General features: G+C 38.6%; 1 protein-coding gene and 1 non-coding gene across 8 annotated transcripts in view; both read right to left on the bottom strand.

Moving 5' to 3' along the window:
* GRIP1 (glutamate receptor interacting protein 1) overlaps positions 1–20,674 on the bottom strand; it is a 791,276-nt gene that overhangs the window by 619,532 nt on the left and 151,070 nt on the right. The gene's annotated exons all lie outside the window — the stretch shown is intronic.
* On the bottom strand, positions 9,929–10,033 carry LOC126076620 (U6 spliceosomal RNA). Its single transcript, XR_007517547.1, has one exon. It is a non-coding gene; the product is annotated as a U6 spliceosomal RNA (small nuclear RNA).

The following is a 20,674-nucleotide window of genomic DNA, read 5'->3' on the forward strand; positions in this document are numbered from 1 at the left end:
AGTATAATGTTGTTAGGTACCATTGAGCAGGTTTCAATTCGTAGCAACCCTATGTAAAACAGAACGAAAACACTGCCCAGTCTGTGCCATCCTCACAATCGTTGTTATACTTGAGCCTATTGTTGCAGCCACTGTGTCAATCCATCTTGCTGAGGGTCCTTCTCTTTTTCAGTGACCCTCTACCAAGAACGACGTCCTTCTCTAGGCACCGGTCCCATCTGATAACACGTCCAAAGTGTATGAGACATAGTCTCTCCATCCTTGTTTCTAAAGATCATTCTGGCTGTACTTCTTCCAAGACAGATTTGTTCATTCTTCTGGCAGTCCATAGTACATTCAATATTCTTGGCCAACACCATAATCCAAAGGCATCAATTCTTCTCTGGTCTTCCTTATTCATTGTCCAGCTTTCGCAAGCATATGAGACGACTGAAAACAACATGGCTTGGGTCAGGTGCACCTTAGTCCTTAAACTGATATCTTTGCTTTTCGGCACTTTAAAAAGGTCTTCTGCAGCAGATTTGCCCGATGCAATGCATCATTTGATTTCTTGACTGCTGCTTCCATGGGCGTTGATTGCAGATCCAAGTAAAATGAAACCTTTTGCAACTTCAATGTTTTCTCCATTTATCATGATGTTGCTTATTGTATTATAGTATAATATTTGTATAATAGTACATATAAATAGTGTAGTATTTGTATAATAGTGCATACAGATAGTATAATGTTCAGTCTAAACCAGCTTGCTCTTCATATAAGGTAACTGATTGCAAATGAAAGACATGCACATTATTCAAAAAAAGGTTGCAAAGAGTTTTCACGATCAACTCAAAAGACTAATGGATTTATAATACGAGAGAGGTGAGGTTACTTTTAGAAAATAATGTAGCCTACACTTTGAGGCTGCCCAGAGAAAACTACATCCAAAGAACACAAGGATTGTTACCCAAGAACTGAGATTCCTCAGGGCAGAATCTCAATCATCTGGCAGTGAACATTCTCCTTGAGACAATTAAGATTGCTAAACACAAAGGGATAGTGATTTCCAAGCGCAGAAGTGTTCTATAGTCTATCAAATTAGGAGAAGTGTCCTAGGATGATAGGAACAGTCAACCCTCATAAAGTGTTTCCTGTGAGCCAAGCATTCTAAGAGTTTCACATGTATTAGACCATTTATTCCTTACAATAGCACAACGAATGTACAGACTGAGAGGAAAACACCACATCACTTGCCCAGGTAGTGGCTGCAGGAAACTCTGAACCAAGGCAGTAAGGTTCCGGAGCCTGCATTCACCACTCCACCATGGCTGCCTCACCTGGAGAAAGGAGTTCCCTGTATCAATGCACATTTTGCTTTCATAAACTATTTCTTTGGAGTCCATGGCTTTGTTCATTTGTAGCCCTAATAATTAAACCTAAGCATTGAAACAACTGGAATGATGTTTTTTTTTCAATCCATTCATTCAATAAATTTTTATTATTATCCTACCCTGCAACACACACTATGCCAGGTCCCAAAGCCACAAAGATGAGTAAAACAGTCTGTCCTCAAGGAACACACACTCTTAGCAATAAATAAAGCTGTCGGCGATATGCTGGTTTATGTTTAGGAGGGCATGTTTTTCTCAAAAGACATAAAACAATATTACATTAGTAAGTCCACAGACTGAAATTCTGGTGGTGTAGTGGTTAAGTCCTACGGCTGCTAACCAAAGGGTCCGCAGTTCGAATCCGCCAGGCGCTCCTTGAAACTCTGTGGGGCAGTTCTACTCTGTCCTATAGGGTCGCTATGAGTCGGAATCGACTCAACGGCACTGGGTTAAGTCCACAGACAATGAAAGGCTATTATTAGAAATAGAAACCTTTTCTTTATCTCTAAGTTTTAAACATTTTTCTTATGCTGCAAAAAGCAAATTCTGGGATGGTAACTTTTTAATTTGATTTCAGATATCCACCTCAAAGACTGTGACACGCAAATAATAATGCTGACCCCATTATTAGAGATAAGATAAATTCTTTCAGGTTTGCTGCTTAGGCTGTCAGTTTTGTTTTTTTTTTAACAATATAGGTAAAGGTTAGAGCTGTTCTTGACCAGGCATCTTCATCTTTGATTCACTCAGGTTGTTATCTGTGAACCTAATTTCGGACCTTCATTTTCTCCACAACACACATGACAAATGATGCTCACATATAACATTCCCTAAAACCTACCCTATTTTTAATAAACCAAATTGTGATGAAGTTAACAAAGAGTGTCACACATTTTTTGGTATGGTATTTATAAAAGTATTTCCTAACCATATGGACAATGAAACGGCAATTTAAAAGACCTCAAAATTTTGCCATTTTTCGTGGAACAAAATGAATAAACATTAACTACAATTATTTGAAATAATTTTTTTTTAATTTGAGTCTCTTTTCCCAAATGTTATTCCACAGGTGAAATTAATTAAGCAAAAAGTCATGCGTTATTAAAGAACAAGCATAAAAAAATACTATTTTATTGTTTTGAATTACAGTAAATAGAATTTATAGATCTTTAAACTGTAATAAATATGAATTATGTTACTACAAATTTCACTTACTCATCACTTTTTTTGCTGTTTTACTAATTATAACTGTGATGTAGTTATTAACATAATTGGGAATTGCCAAAACTTTTACTAGCACAGAAGCAATGCACAATCACAACCATGTGGCCATTCCAGGTGCATTAGTTTCAATTCTAACCCTGTTCTCCTCCATATATGAAAGCATATTAGAAAGCAATGAGAATTATTACGGATATGTCACACATTGAATTGTGTCCTCCAAAAATGTCAACTTCCCTAGGCCATGATTCCTAGTATTGTGTGGTTGTCCACCATTTTATGATCTGATGTCATTATCCTATGTGTTGTAAATCCTAACCTCTATGACATTAATGAGGCAGGATTAGAGGCAGTTATGTTAGTAAAGTAGGACTCAATCTACAAGATTAGATTGTATCTTGAGTCAATATCTTATGAGAGAATCAAGCAGAGAGGAGAAGGGACCTCCTATCACCAAGAATAAAGATCCAAGAAGGGATCATGTCCTTTGAACCTGAGGTCCCTGCACAGAGAAGCTCCTAGACTAGGGAAAGATTGATGACAAGGACCTTCCCCATAGCCAACAGAGACAGAAAGCCTTCCCCTGCAGCTTGCACCCTAAATTCAGACTTCTAGCCTCCTAGACTGTGAGAGAATAAATTTGTTTGTTAAAACCATTCACTTGTGGTATTTCTGTTATAGCAACACTAGATAAGTAAGACAAGGTATAAATGCAAATCTCCTTTAAATTATATAAAAAATGAAATCATTAGAAAATCTTGGAATTTATTAGTAAATCTAGTATACCACAGAGCTGATCAAGATAAGCTGGTATATCATGACACAGTGGGTAAGAACTGTCTGTGTTAACTACTGGCCCTTGAGGGAGGCCTTCCCAGGCCACCTTTTCCCTGATGAGAGGTCTGGCAATTTACAGTGTAACAGAAAGTTTTAAAGATTGTCAACCTGAGACCTGAAAAACCAAAGAGTCTCCATGCCCCCTGGCAGGAGAACCACAAAGATGAAGACACCGAAGGTGGATCAAATGAGAAAGAAAATGAGAGTAAAACCCAGAATGCAACAAGTTTTCCTATTTGATGAGACATGTATCACCCTTCTGGATGGCCCACTTCTGTGCTGACCAATTGGGAAACTTTGAACCAAGGCAGTCAGGTACCAGAGCCTGCACTCACCACTCTACCATGGCTGCCTCACCTGAAAAAAGGAGTTCCCTGTATCAATGTAAATTTTGCTTTCATAAACTCTTCCTAAAATCCAGGTGCCCTGCAGGAAAATAACATCAAGTCCAGTAGTAACCTCAGCAGAGCAAAATCTTGCTTTTGAGATACCCATCCATCCTGACACGCCCCAAGGGTTTTAACCATTGAAAGGAATAAACATCCCACAGAATTCAGTAAGTGAAGAAGAATGCCCTCATTTTCTTTTTGGTAAATGCCTACTTACTGACTCACACCATCAGAGTTAGACCTGGTTAATTATGCATGCCAGGAAACAGTTCTTGGTAGTGGGACAGTCTGTGGGCTTCTCAGGCAAGGCTATCTGGAGATGGAAGAGGGGGCTGACTAGCTAGCTTTTGGGGAAAAGAGTATATTGTGACAGGGGAGAGTAAGACAGAGAGAGGGCGGGAATCAGGCACAGAGTCCATGAATCACGCACAGAGTCCGTGTTCTCAGCTGGCAGAGACGTGGGTAGCAATCACGGAGTGACAGAATGGATACTGCTGTCAGTCACTGTAAGCACTGACAGGCAGGTTCCAGAGATGGCACAGATCTCCCAACTGTGAAGCCTCTCCATGTGGGGTTTTCAGTTGAAGAGTAAGACATTAAATGGGGCAAACTAGGGTACAGCCTCATTGTCTATGCCGGGGTAAAGGCAATGCAAGACCTCAAGCCTGACTTTTCCTCAGGATTGCCTCCAGTTCCTCACTAAACAAACACATCTAATAGCTAGGAATGTGGGTCACATACTGGGCTAGGCACTGGGGATAAAATCAAGAATAACCCACAACTCTCACCCCGGGATGCTTAGCACCTACTGACATTCACCCAAGATTGGAAGCAAAGTGATAGGAAGAGTTCAGAACAACCTTCTCATGGGAGTTCTTTGTGAGAAACTGAGGCAGAAGTGATCATACTAGAAGTTATCTGGCAAATCCTTGGGAGGGGCTGAAGCTGTAGTTCTTAAGCTTTGTGGGAGGCAGGGGTATGTGGGTAAGGTTCTGTTAACCTTTGGCTAAAAGCTATGGCACACACAAAAATGCATACTATGGAGCCTCTGAGCCCTGAGCATGTCTACCTCTGCCTTATAATGCCAGTCCCACACAACGTCTCCTTAAAGTTCCTGTCAAGAAAAGAGAATTAGGAAAACTTAGAAGACCCTTCTAACAGGGAAGATGATTCAGTGATATCCTGTTTATACTCTGGAAGGAGGAGAAGGCAGGTGTTAGAAACCATTCCAATAAACTGATTATGAATTAATTGTTCTATCTCCTCCTAATGAGTTTCATCCAGCAATCTAGAGCAGTACTTCTTCAACTATCTGTGTTGGAAAATCAAGGTTTTTTTGTTTTGTGTTTTAATTTTCAATCCACTGTAGGCCAGTATTTTTATAAATACAATGAAAATGAATTGCTAAAAAAAAAGAAATAAAAAAAGACACACTAAATAAAAACCCAGATTTTTTATTACTAGATTCAATAGACATGAAATTTCTGTGTCAAATTGCTATAAATGTTTCTAAATTCTGACTCTCAATTTTTGTATTTATGTCATCCTAGGCCAGTACAAACAGTTCAGTGGTCACAGAACCAACCACACAGGTCTCCCTAGAGCAAAATGATTGTTTACTAGGATTAATCCTGAAAGGTCACACTGACTCACAATCCTCAGGTCTCCCAGTTCCTACTGTCTTTGGATTTTAAATTCACCAGACTACGTATTCTGTATTGGAGATCATGGATGTTGAGTCATGCATTTTGTTGTGCTAAGAAATAACATTGCTCTACAAGAGAAGTGACCACTAGTTCAGAAATTCTGTGGCAGAGAAGGATTGGGTTTGGGGACCTACCGCATTACTCAGGTCAATGGTAATATTGCTACCTTTCCTGGCCAATTTTAGGGCAACTGATTCAGGTTGGCATTTACGATAAAGTACAGGAAGGGCCACTTTAGAGTCCATTCGTGAAAGGAAAATGAAACATCTTTCAGCCTTGTTTAGTGTATCAGTTATCCTTAGAGCAGCCCCTCCTTATGCCATGCTCCTGGGTCACAATTTAAACATAAAGTAATATATAAAAGTGAATTTATAAGGAAGTCCACTAAAAAGGAAAATAGTAAATATTTTTTTTAATTCAAAATTTAAAAGACAAAAAGTTCCACATGGTATTTTAAGCTTCGGCCTCTACCCACAACAAGGCGATGTCTGTGTATCTGCCTCTGGGGCTAGAGTTCATAGCAGGGGCCCTATGGGACTCAAATGTTCCTATTTGGGGAATCAAAGACAGAAAAACCTCATTCATGTCCCTGCTTCCCTCCCCCAACACACATTTTATACCTAATCAGGTTTAGGCGTGTGGAGCTTAGCTCCCCTGGGAAGTCCTGACTTTGTACCAACAACAGTCTTAGCACTTCACCTTCCAGAAACCCCCTTCAGAAGCTGCCAGTGTACTGTAAAGTACCTTTCACATAACAAATAAAAAAAATTTCAAAATAAAAAGTATTAGAAGCATCATATTTTTAAAAAAGCAAAATGCACACACCATTACTTCAAATTTCACATTCCAACAGATTTCTTGGGGGGAGGGGAAGGATATGGATATCTTTTTCTGTTTGCAAAACTGTTCAGGGAGCCACCGCCAGGAAAAACAGTCGAAAAAACACAGGAACTGGAGTAGGGGTGGAAATCTTAACATAAACCAAGTTTCTTGTACTATGCCCTTCTCCCTAGAATTAAAGGCAGTACTCTACCTGAAGTCCTGGTATTCTAAAAAGATCACACGCATTTCATTGCTGTGTTAAAATTAATTTTGTTCACCACAAGACAGACATCACATAGCATTAGGATTTTTTTAAGTCAGAAAGTATTTTTTCCTCACATGTGTTCCAGATGTTATGATCTGTTTTCTAGTGGTTGGTGACAAATGTAGAAAAAAAAAAAAAAATGTAGAGGATATGCTAAATTTAATGTGGAGCGGGTTTCTCAGAATCTAAAGAGCCCCGGTGGTACAGTGGTTATGCACTCGGCTGCTAACTGAAAGGTCAGTGGCTCAAACATACCAGCTGCTCCATGAGAGAAAGATGTAGAAGGCTGCCTGTCTGCAAAGATTACCCATTGCTGTGGAGCCAATTTCATCTCATAACGACCCTACAGGACAGGGCAGAACTGCCCCAGAGGGTTTCCAAGGCTGTAAATCTTTATGGAAACCAACTGCCACATCTTTCTCCCGTGGAGTCACCGACCTTTCAGATAGCAGTCAAGCGCTTTAACCACTGCACCATCCTTGTAAACCCTATGGGCCAGTTCTACTCTGTCCTATAAGGTCGCTGTAAGTTGGAAGTGACTCAGCGGCCACGGATTTGGTTTGGTTTTTGGTTACTATGTTCTTAAAACTGCATCTTATATACTTAAAGAATATCTTCAAGTTCTTCATTTCATTTTTTTATCTTTGCTTATTTTTAGCCTTTTTAAACTTTTATCAGCATAGCCCTAATTCAGGAAACCTTCACATGTTACTATTTTAGTCATTAACAAAAGCAGCAAAATTCTGTAACCACTAATCTCTACACTTTCCTAATATGTTTATTTCAAATATATCCATCCTGCATAGCAAAGAAAAGGGTTGTTTTTCAAACATTGTGAAGGCACTTCCCTTAATCCAAGAATGTATTGCTGAGTAACAGGGAAACTGGGGAGAGAAAGTCTTACCAAAAAGGATCTGTTATTAAGCATTTATGGTAAAACTATGTCACAATGCATATCAAGCATAAATTAGGGTTTATAAGTGCATATTTTCATGATAATATAATTCAGGTACAACAATTGATAAATGGTAAGATGTGATTTCCTTTTATCATACGCCAAGCATAGGGCTCCATTTTAATCATTATTTATCCAACACCTAAAATATGCCACAGGGGAAATTTACTGCATTAATTTCAATCACCAAACATTTTAAAGAATGCTCTAAGCCATTTTTAAAGCATTATTTCAATTTCCCCTGTTTTCTCAGCATCATTCTTTTTAAATCAGATATTGTAGAAAACATTAAAATGGATAAATTAAGTCATTTTATATAATGTTCCCTCTCTTGTTTGTAATTTTCAAAATAATTACATTCCATCATCTCTTCTTATATCTCTGAATCAAAACTACTTCATCCAACCAGTGATATTCCCAAATGTACCTCCTTTTTTCTAATTCTCCCAAACTGCAAAGTTTTAGAGCATGAAAATGTTTTCAGACAAGTATTTTTAAATTATTCAGAAAAACCCTGTCAGCAGGAATAAATTTTTTTTCTTAAGCAGAAAAATGATCCTTTCTCATATTTAGAAGAATTCCATATTATTTATCTTACCTCCCCCAATAAAATAGTGATATTCTCAAGATAAACAAACAAAAGAAAGTCCAAATTCAAATATCAGTCTTCATTTGACAAGTTCCCCCCAAAACTCAAGAATATCATTAAAGCTATAAGGATCTTTTATAGAAATGTAAAATGAAAACTCAGTATACATGAATAATATAAATGTCACAGAATCTTAACATTTAAGCCTTGGGCTCACCTTAAACTGTATATAAAAACAATCAACAAGTATTAAACATCCATCATGAGTGGTTCAGAAATGGGTGAGGCCAGGTGGTCAGTCTCACAGGGGCTGTACCTTTGGGAATCACCATGAATCAGGATCTGACCTTTTGTGGTTTCAGAAAAATGATTTTGTTTGATTTTTCCCAGACTGTAACAGGTATAATGGAACCAATTAACCATAATCTAAGGAAAATAAGCTGATTTAAACTTCAGATCATCATTTATTTAAATAGAAGGTTTGGCTTGGCCCAAGTACTAGTGACCTGTCTATATGGGCCATGGACTTCCTAGGGACTGGGGATGGAGCATCTATTACGGAAGCTAAGTTAGCAATTGGCAGATGGTTTGGTGGAAACAAAACCGAACAAAGGTTATTATATTTCTCAGGGAATCAGATGATGTAGGTTGGTGAACTGCCCTTCTCTACCTTAAGATATTTTTGTGTAAGGAGCAAGATGACTCATTAATAAGCAGTGCACCTTAACTCTGGAAAGTGCTAGAGAAAAACCGAAAATTCTTTCACTGCAACTCAATTTTTTTTTTCTGGACTACACAGGAACTTGTTTGCACTTATCATTACATCATTCTCCCCTATTTTAGCTTACATAATAGATTGTTGTCTGCTTCCTAATAACATAAAGACAGGCACCTCAATGAGACCAATGAAATGAAAAAATGAAGCAAGAATTTGGTTTGGGGGTTGATTTCTCCCCCAGATAATTACCTCAATTAGCCATTCCAATGAGAGGGATAAGGAAGTGAGGTAAGCCAGAAAGATGCATCACAATGTAAAATGTTGACTTATCTCTTCATTAATATATGATAGAGTATAAATTTGAATAAATAAAAGGGCTGGAGATACGTTCAGAAAATAATGTTGCATAATTTTTTTTTAAAAAGCCTATACATAAAAACACCTGAAATAAATTCTTACGTAGGTCAAGTTACAGTATCTCTAGTGGGAAAATTAATTTGTACAATGAATAAAAAAAAAAATTAATATAATGTATAAATTCACAGAGAAATATAAGGAGTACAGAGTGACTAGAAACATTAAAAAGCAAACAACTGTCAATAATATAAATCCAACAGAGAGATTTTATATGTAAATCAAAAAATGTTTGTAAAGAATGAGTTGTTTGTTGATGTGTTTACTTTTGTCAATTGTTAGTCTATTAGAGTCATACAACATGTATGTTAGAGTTGGCTTGAAACTAACTATTGGAGGTTCGATTCCTTCCTTTCTCGAATTGGATTTTACGTAGGCTGGCTCTTCGAATGTATGATGTGGAGGTGGACATCCATTAAGTCATTCTACATTTGTTGTTGTGAGTTCTACTGTAGAGACTTCACGCTTAGAAGCAAATGCTTCTCAAATTATAAAGACCATTAAAATTACGGCTACTAGAGAGATAAATGAGCCTATAGAAGAAAACATGTAAATATTATCAAGAATTAGGATGAGGCAAGAAAAAAATGAGAAAACAAAAAAATGCAAGATTTATATTGGCCTACAAATTTTTTTTATACTAAATATATGGAACACTTCACGAATTTGCGTGTCATCCTTGCGCAGGGGCCATGCTAATCTTCTCTGTATTGTTCCAGTTTTAGTATATGCAATCGGCTCGACAGCACTGGGTTTATACTAAATACAATACAGGAAAGGAAGACCCCAAAGAGATGGATTGACACAGTGGCTGCAAAAATGGGCTCAAGCACAGCAACAATTGTGAGGATGGCACAGGACCGGGCAGTGTTTCCTCCCGTTGTACACAGGGTCACTATGAGTCAGAACCGACTCAACAGTACCTAATAATAACATATTAAATGCTAAAATCTCAGTTGTCCAGCATTGTTGAGTAATGTTCTCTTCCACCTGTACTCATCTTCCTGCTTATCCAGCTTAATGTTTCATGGCCTATGACTGTGATCACTCCTTTGCACTCACCCTGGCCCTTCTCTACCAACAGCATAATCATCTATATCCAATAATTTGCCTTCTTCCTTCCTCCCTCAAGCAGCTGAATGCTGCTAGAGAGAAACCCACAACTGCGATGACAAGGCACACGTTACATTCATGTCCAAAAATCTCAAGAGCACTCGGCAGTGCCCGGTGAATCTCAGAGTTACCAGGAGAAGACAGCTACAATGAAAAGTACCATCAGGAAAATTATGGAAGAAACCTAAGCACTAAAGAGACCTTTTGGTGTCTGGTTAAGAATTACCTTCCAATTATTCATCACTCCTAGTCAATATTTTTATCATTCCAGAAAAAGTTACGTAACTCATTCGTATTTTAGTTCCTTGTTACTAGTAGATAAAATCACCATTTTATAGTTTGTCATACTATGGTGGCTTATATGTTGTTACAATGCTGTAAGCTATTCCACCGATATTTCAAATACCAGCAGGGTCAGCCATGGTAGACAGGTTTCATAAGAGCTTCTATACTAAGACAGACTAGGCACAAGGGCCCGACAACCTATTTGCAAAAACTAACCAATAACAACCCTATAGATCACAACAGAATACTGTCTGATATAGTGCTGGAAGATGAATCCCCTAGGTTGGAAGGCACTCAAAATACACAGTGGCTGCAACAATGGACTTGAGCATACCAGGGATCACGAAGATGGCACACAACCAGACAATGTTTCATTCTGTTGAACACAGGGTCACTATGAATCTGAGCCAACTTGACAGCAACTAACAAGTAGAAGAAGAACAGATATAAACAGCCTTAATCAAACCCAGATCCCAAAACTTTTCCTTAAAATCTCATAGCCTCTAGTCATCCATAGCTCTCTATTCCGCTTCTTCCCCATCTCTTTATTGCTTGAACATAACTTCAGGGCATTCTGATCCTATCAATTGCTTTCCACACCTTATCAATGTTAATGAAGACCATATCCACTGGCCTGCTAAGATTCCCACTTATTTTAATGGAATACTCCCCATCTCCTTAACACTCCTGTCCCACCACTAAAGAATGAGAATGCAACAGTGTGACTCATTCATTTGGAGTAAGGCATAAAAGGATCTCTCTGACTACCTTCTGGCAAAATTATAACATGAGGCAAGGATGCTTCCTGTCACTCTTCTCATTTGGGATGGCAGAACAGAGCCCCTGGAGCCCCTGAACACAGCCATTCAGATGACAGGAAATTAAAGCCACACTCCTAGGAAATGAGATGCCCTGATGTTACCATTAAAGGCAGGTGATATGTGAGCCTTTGTTACCAGTCTTGAGACATCACCTCCCACCCAGAGGGGAGTAAGAGATGAATGCAGAAGCCTTTCAGCTCAGAGAACTGTTTATAACAGCAAAGAAAATGCTGTGATAGCCTCCGACCTGACATGTCATTCAGGGAGACACACTAAGTATCCAGGAAAACTGTTTTCCATAAATCCAAGATGTGTCAAATGCCTAAAGCCCCGTGCAAGATTCCGCATACAATGCTGAGAAAGATGACTGTTTCTGGCTCCTCAGTATGAACACAACAATACATTAGTACAAAAAGACCCTACCCTGGCTTATCCAGAGCTGTTTGGACTGCCTTCCAGCCAGACTCCTGAGCAACTCCTTGACCTCAGTCTTTATTTCTAATCCTTGGGTGAACCCACTGTGATGGTTAAGGTTCTATGTCAACTTGGCTGAGCCATGATTCTCAGTGGTTTAGCAGTCCTATGATGTAATGATCACTTCCATGATGACATTTGATATAACGTGATTACCTCTATAATAGGGTCTGCTGTAAGTGGCCAATCAGTTGAAAGGGTGTTTCCTTGGGCATGTGGCCTGCATCAAATGTAAGTGGACACTCCGGCAAGGCTCAGGGGTTTTTGTTCACTCTAGATCCTGCAGCTGGCTCCTGTTCATCTGACCTCCAGTTCTTGGGTCTTGAGCCAGCAGCTTACCTGTGGTCTTGCCTGCTGATCTTGGGATTCATCGATCTTCACAGCCTATAAGCAAGAGCCCTGATCTCTTACCTCCCAATATTGGTTGCACCAACCCTTGCAGCTACGTGAATCAGGAGTAGCCTCTATTCTGACCCAAAGACTTGAGACGTTCCAGCCTGTACAACTGTGTGAGCCACTTCCTTGACATAAATCTCCATATATATTTATACACTTTACTGGTTTGCTTCTCTAGATAACCCAGCCTAAGACACCCACCTTCCCAATTCCCTGGCTTTGTGCCTTGATCCCTCCCACTGATGCAGACCTGGCTTTTAAACCCAGCACACTGCAGGCTCCTACAGGTGGGCTCATACCACTGACAGCATCAAGCCACTTGTTGGTCTCCTGGGACAGGGCATAAGACTGTGTCACATCAACCAGCACAAAACTGGGACTGAAAGCACAAATCAGGAATATCGAATCCATGTGAATCTGCTTAAAACCATCTGGAGAAACTGGGATCTATGTCAGGAGGCACTTAAATGTTTGCTAACTCAGTTCTGTACATCTAAAAGTATGTTTTTTTCTCTGCACCGAATAGTCCTCCTTTATACAACCTTATGATTTCAGGCCATCTTGAACATCTTCCCTTTGTCACTGTCAAGTCACTATAGAGGCTTCTGCTAATTTCCCCATTTTTCTGCCAAGTGAAAGGAAAGAGAATTAGAAAAAGGGGATCACTGCTTCCATGAACAACAATGCGAAAAATTAGTTCAAAGAATGTAGCTGGTTTATGTTTAATTTAGAAACCAACTATTTGTAAGAAGAATCAACAACTGTGAAATTCTCTTTGGGAAAGAATGAAGAAAGCCAATTAATAAATACACAAAACAATCAGCAGTAAACACTTTATATATATATATATATATATATATATATATATATATATACATATATAGTTTCCCTACCTCTAGAACACATCAGTACCCTAAAGCAATTTATGCAGTGCAAGACTTGCCCTGGGAAGAAGCATCGGCATCACTGCCCTGTTTGTCCTCTACAGAACCAGGACTTCATGATTTCCAGTCATTGTAAAGCAGAAAACAGAGGCAATTCTTTATATTCTAAGCTTGTGAGAAAGTCCCAAAATGCACATTTTGTATGCTCAATTTTAATCTAATATTTCTAAATATTGGGTATATAACTGAAGATTTTGGGTTAGAAAAGTGATGCAAAGACTGCCAGTTGCTGACCCAACATTTACTTTTCCTTTATCTTTAATAGCAGGCTCTTATATTATTGTAAGCTGCTTGATGGCAACAGGTTTGGTTTTAGGCTTTTATATTATTCTAAACTGCAAAGTGCCCAAGTTAAAAACAAAAGACACTACAATTCCCAACTCCCTTATATTAAAAAAAAAAAAAAAAAACCTGTTGCTGTCAAATCGATTCCAACTCATAACGACCCTGTAGGACAGAGCAGAGCTGCCCCATAGGGTTTCCAAGGAGAAGCTCGTGGATTCGAACTGCCAAACTTTTGGTTAGCAGCCAAGTTCTTAGCCGCTGCACCACCAGGGCTCCTAAGAGTGGCCAAAGTGATGTGAAAAGAGGCTACTGACTGGGGCTTCTGGGAAAATGCTATGAAGAGAGATGACTCAGTCGGCAGTCTTTTGCCCTTCTTCCTTTTCTCCCTCCTGCTGTCTGCAGGTTGGCTGGGACTCCAGTGGTTATCCTACGACTATGAAGTGACCTTGAAACGGAAAGCCTGCCCTAAGAATAGTGGAGCAAAAGATAGAAAACTCTGACGGCTATGCAAATAGCATACAAGCCCTTGACTACTTGTCTTAAGATTTTTTTTGCATAAGAAAAAAAAAATGAACCTCTGTCTTAAGTAACTAATATCTTGGGTTCCTACTGCTAGTAGCTGAACCTAATCCTAATTGATACAGATAGCTATTGGGTTGTTTGACCTTTTAAAAAAAAATTTTTTTTCATGCAACATTGCACATTATTTGGTGGAATAATACCACCACAAAATCATCATCTACAGCATCACCTGACTCCTTGGACATGCCTGGCACACCCACTCATACTCCTTCATCACCTCTCCCTCTTACTCAACAAGTGTTTTCCAAATCTCCTCAACTTGCCACAATCCTCCATTCCCTTTTTTAACCACACTAAACTCTCAGCAGAAAACCTCACCTTCCACTTCAGAGAAAAAATAAAAATCATCATATAATGGCCACCACAGCTTCCTACAACAAATCTCCCAACCCACCTGAATTTTGAGTCTGTATGGGGTAAGAGCTCAGGCTCTTGGTTCAGAAGGACCTGGGGCTGGAATTCCAGCTCTATCACTTACTTGCTGAGAAATCTTGAAAAAGTCCCTTACCCATCTAAGTTTCCATTTTTTAGCTATGAAATATGAATACCTGTTGTATCTATACCATAAGAACTTCTGAAAGGATCAAATAATTATTTTATCATATTTTTAGCAAAACGTTTGGAACATGGGAAGCACTGAAACAATGTTAGTTCATATTCTATCTTTGTTCATATCATAATGATATCTACACCTTATCTGTCACAGTCACAATACAAAAAGACTAGCACACAGTTGGAACATAATAAATACTTGCTGAATAAACTATACATTATCAACCTCCATTTAAAATCTTGGGAAAAAAACTTGAGAACGGGAACCAGACAAGGATGCCTTTATCACCGCTCTTATTCAACATTGTGCTAGAGGTCCTAGCCAGAGCAATTAGGCTAGACAAAGAAATAAATGGCATCCGGATTGGCAAGGAGGAAGTAAAATTATCTCTATTTGCAGATGACATGATCTTATACACAGAAAACCCTAAGGAATCCTCCAGAAAACTACTGAAACTAATAGAAGAGTTTGGCAGAGTCTCAGGTTATAAGATAAACATACAAAAATCACTTGGATTCTTCTACATCAACAAGAAGAACATCGAAGAGGAAATCACCAAATCTAATACCATTCACAGTAGCCCCCAAGAAGATAAAATACTTAGGAATAAATCTTACCAAAGATGTAAAAGACCTATACAAAGAAAACTACAAAGTACTACTGCAAGAAACTAAAAAGGACCTGCATAAGTGGAAAAACATACCTTGCTCATGGATAAGAAGACTTAACATAGTAAAAATGTCTATTCTACTAAAAGCCATCTATATATACAATGCACTTCCGATCCAAATTCCAAAGACATTTTTTAATGTGATGGAGAAACAAATCACCAACTTCATATGGAAGGGAAAGAAGCCCCAGATAAGTAAATTATTACTGAAAAAGAAGAAAGTGGGAGGCCTCACTCTACCTGATTTTAGAACATATTATACAGCCACAGTAGTCAAAACAGCCTGGTACTGGTACAACAACAGGCACATAGACCAATGGAACAGAATTGAGAACCCAGATATAAATCCATCCATATATGAGCAGCTGGTATTTGACAAAGGCCCAGTGTTAGTTAATTGGGGGAAAGATAGTCTTTTTAACAAATGGTGCTGGCATAATTGGATATCCATTTGCAAAAAAATGAAACAGGACCCATACCTCACACCATGCACAAAAACTAACTCCAAGTGAATCAAAGACTGAAACATAAAGACTAAAACGATAAAGATCATGGAAGAAAAATAGGAGAACGTTAGAAGCCCTAATACAAGGCATAAACAGAGTACAAAACATTACTAAAAATGACGAAGAGAAACCAGATAACTGGGAGCTCCTAAAAATCAAACACCTATGCTCATCTAAAGACTTCACCAAAAGAGTAAAAAGACCACCTACAGACTAGGAAAGAATTTTCAGCTATGACATCTCCGACCAGCGCCTGATCTCTAAAATCTATATGATTCTGTTAAAACTCAACCACAAAAAGACAAACAACCCAATCAAGAAGTGGGCAAAGGATATGAACACACACTTCACTAAAGAAGATACTCAGGCAGCTAACAGATACATGAGAAAATGCTCTCCATCAGTAGCTATTAAAAAAAAAAAAAAGCTATTAGAGAAATGCAAATTAAAACTACGATGAGATTCCATCTCACTCCAACAAGGCTGGCATTAATCCAAAACACACAAAATAATAAATGTTGGAGAGGCTGCGGAGAGATTGGAACTCTTACACACTGCTGGTGGGAATGCAAAATGGTACAAAAAATGGTACAACCACTTTGGAAATCTATCTGGCGTTTTCCTAAAAAGTTAGAAATAGAACTACCACACAACCCAGAAATCCCACTCCTCGGAATATACCCTAGAGAAATAAGAGCCTTTACACGAACAGATATATGCACATCCATGTTTACTGCAGCTCTGTTTACAATAGCAAAAAGCTGGAAGCAACCAAGGTGTCCATCAACGGATGAATGGTTAAATAAATTATGGTACATTCACACAATGGAATATTATGCATCGATAAAGAACAGTGACGAATCTGTGAAACATTTCATAACATGGAGGAACCTGGAAGGCATTATGCTGAGTGAAATTAGTCAGAGGCGAAAGGACAAATATTGTATAAGACCACTATTATAAGATCTTGAGAAACAGTATAAACTGAGAAGAACACATACTTTTGTGGTTACGAGGCGGGGAGGGAGGGATGGAGGGTGGGAGAGGGTTTTTTACTGATTAGTTAGTAGATAAGAACTACTTTACGTGAAGGGAAGGACAATACTCAATACACAGAAGGTCAGCTCAGCTGGACTGGACCAAAAGCAAAGAAGTTTCTGGGATAAACTGAATGCTTCCAAGGTCAGCAGAGCAAGGGCGGGGGGTTGGGGACTATGGCTTAAGGGAACTTCTAAGTCAATTGGCAAAATAATTCTGTTATGAAAACGTTCTGCATCCCACTTTGAAATGTGGCATCTGGGGTCTTAAATGCTAACAAACGGCCATCTAAGATGCATCAATTGGTCTCAACCCACCTGGATCAAAGGAGAATGAAGAACACCAAGGTCACATGATAACTATGAGCCCAAGGGACAGAAAGGGCCACATGGACCAGAGACTTACATCATCCTGGGACCAGAAGAACTAGATGGTGCCCGGCCACAACCCATGACTGCCCTGACAGGGAGCACAACAGAGAACCCCTGAGGGAGCAAGAGAGAAGTGGGATGCAGACCCCAAATTCTCATAAAAAGACCATACTTAATGGTCTGAATGACTAGAGGAATTCCGGCGGTCATGGTCCCCAAACCTTCTGCTGGCTCAGGACAGGAACCATTCCTGAAGACAACTCATCAAACATGGAAGGGACTGGACAATGGGTTGGAGAGAGATGCTGATGAACAGTGAGCTACTTGTATCAGGTGGACACTTGAAACTGTGTTGGCATCTCCTGTTTGGAGGGGAAATAGGAGGGGAGACAGGGTTAGAAACTGGCAAAATCATCATGAAAGGAGAGACTGGAAGGAGGGAGCAGGCTGACTCATTAGGGGGAGAGTAAGTGGGAGTATGGAGTAAGGTGTATATAAGCTTATATGTGACAGACTGACTTGATTTGTAAACATTCACTTAAAGCACAATAAAAATTATTAAAAAAAAAAAAATCTTGGGAAAATCCCTGAAAAATAAATATTGGTATATATGACTGAGCCCTATTACAGGCAGAGAAATACAGAAATGTTTTGTGTAACTTATCTAGAGTCATACAATCAGCTGAAAGACAACTGAATTGCCTAAATTCCTTTTGTTTTCTCTAGGTAATTGCCAACATATAATAATGCAGTTCTTGAAAACTTGATATTGAAAATGCACTTGGCTAATTTTAACATTGATCTTTATGTTGGGCTAACGAATTGACAAAACATAAGATGCATCACAACACAAGTGATTCCTAGCTCATAAGAGAAGCCAGGTAAAAATTAATATAGAAAAATGTTTTTCATTCAAAATATAAACAAATTACATTATTACTGACACTCACTATTTATTTTAAAATAAATAGTGAGACTTCAGCAGATTTTGGGTACTTGGGAAGATAAGATTCGGAAGAAGAGAATATAAGTAAACAATTTCATAAGATTCCATAGATGAATACTGAAAGAATTTTTAAATCACCATGTCACTGGGATGCACAGATAAAACTCGGAGATTTAAAAAATATAGCTAAATAAAGATCTGTACACACACGTTCATGCCCACAAGTAAAACAGAATGTGGGAGTGCCAATGAAGTAGGGTTAGAGCAAATTATAGGAGGAAAGACAAACCAGAAAACAACAGGTATGTTGAAAAAAACAAAGGAAGTAAAAATATACTCTCAAGTATGTATCCCAAGTATGTATAAAAAATATTCCTCTTCCATGATATAGAAGAATGAATGAACATGAGTTCAGTTTTCATTTGTCTGACATCTTTAGGCAGATACAGAATGTCAAATGTTTCTAAATCTGAATATCCTAAAAACCATCTATAATCAAACCTATTTAAGAAAATTTCTAAACAATAAGGAGAAACAGCATGAAACTATGTATCCTAATTAACAAATTAACTAACTTTATTAGATATTTTTAAGATAGGAATACTGAAAAACATATTCTAAGAGGTGAATAGATAAATTTTGCTCAACACAGAAAAGGGAAGAAGCATTCTCAAAGGGAGGCTGCTTTTCAACATTAGCAAAGTCATTACCCCACAATGTATTTTAGAAGGAGTCACCGAGGAGTTTTTGTTTAAAGTTCTCAGTGTTTCAGTCAATGTTACCAGTTCCTCTGACAATGGCTTCAGTCTTTTACATGCGATAATGTTCTCCACCACCTAAGGAGACTATTACTTTAATTTTTTCCTTATTCCAAATGGCCCATTAACGAAATAACAGTCTATTCAAGACGTGCAAGACTCCCATGGCTCAAAGCTAGCTATTACCTAAAATTAAACTTTAAAATACACCTGTGGCTATCTATTATCCATTATTTCCTCACACATATAGAGAGCTTCAGTTAGGCTGAGAGACCTGAGTTCAAGTTTTGACTCTACCACTTACTGGCACTGAAATAGCAGGGCATCATCATCCTGCTTGCCTGGTCTCATGTTTTCCCATCTACAAAATGGGAGAGCTGGACAAGATGCTCTCTCAGGTCCTTTCCAAGTATGCCATTCAGTTATTCTATATAATTTTAGTCATCTCTGTACATATTTGGTTGGTAGGCTTTCAGGTTATATTCTTTCAGGCGCTAAAGAAGCAATTCTGCTCGATGCAAAATCTAAGCCTATATGCACAGTTCTGACACACGTGGTGTTGCCGTTAAGTTGGAACCGATTCGACAGCAACTAACAAATGCTCCAAACAAGTAGACTTTAGTTTGGCACAGAAAACTGAGTCAAAGCACCATTCACTTGGTTATATTTCTCCATCAGAAATATAGTTCTCCATTAAAATAACAAGTCTACTATTATCACAAATTACACCAATAAAAGCAAGGAAAAAAAATAAATGCACGCACGCACAGTGGGATATGAACTATTTAATCTAATCATAATGTTCTCCCAAATCTAATTAGAAAGTTCACCATTCATTCATTCTTTCATCAATTATTTATTGAATATGTTCTATGTGTTAGATGCTACGCTAAATATTTTTGTGCAATAAAAATTCATCTAGGGTGTAAATACCACTTCAACTTGTCACATCAAGTTAAGGTCTCAGGGCTTTTCTGACATCAAAACTCCTTCATTAGATGCTCACACCTTCTGAGAGAGAAGGAATTAATTTACCCCGTTGGACTTCTTAGTTTACAGAACCTTCCAACTAGTCAGGCCTATCACTGAGGTTCTGTTTTACATGCCTCTGTTTTGGAGCCCTGGTGGCAAAGTAGTTAAGAGCTCAGTCTGCTAACCAAAAGGTCAGCAGTTCAAATCCACCAGCCACTCCTTGGAAATCCTATGGGACAGTTCTACTCTGTCCTCTAGGGTCTCTGTAAGTCGGAATTGACTCCACAGCACAACAACAACATTCCAAGAAACATTGTTTCAATCTAGGTGTGTAGCATGCATAGTACGCGTCAAGCAGTGTATTAGGTGTTATAGATACACAGTGAACAAAGTAATGAAAAAGTCCCCACTGCCATAGATCTTACAATGGAGCAGATACTGATTAAAGATGAATGTGAACTGTCTTAGGTTCGTGGTCATTTCCATCGGTGTTATTATTATTTGTTTACGTGGCCATCTCTCCTACCAGGCTGTGGGTTTGAGCTCTTGAAACACAACTGCAACCCAGTAAATATCTTCTAAATGGAAACTTTCAGTCCCTCCCTGTTTCTATTCACAAGAAGGAAAATGTCTGCTGCTCCACAGAACTCGGGTGCTGCTAGTAAAGAGCAAAT

This window comes from Elephas maximus, chromosome 4, assembly GCF_024166365.1.
Source record: "Elephas maximus indicus isolate mEleMax1 chromosome 4, mEleMax1 primary haplotype, whole genome shotgun sequence".
NCBI classification, from domain to species: Eukaryota; Metazoa; Chordata; class Mammalia; order Proboscidea; family Elephantidae; genus Elephas; species Elephas maximus.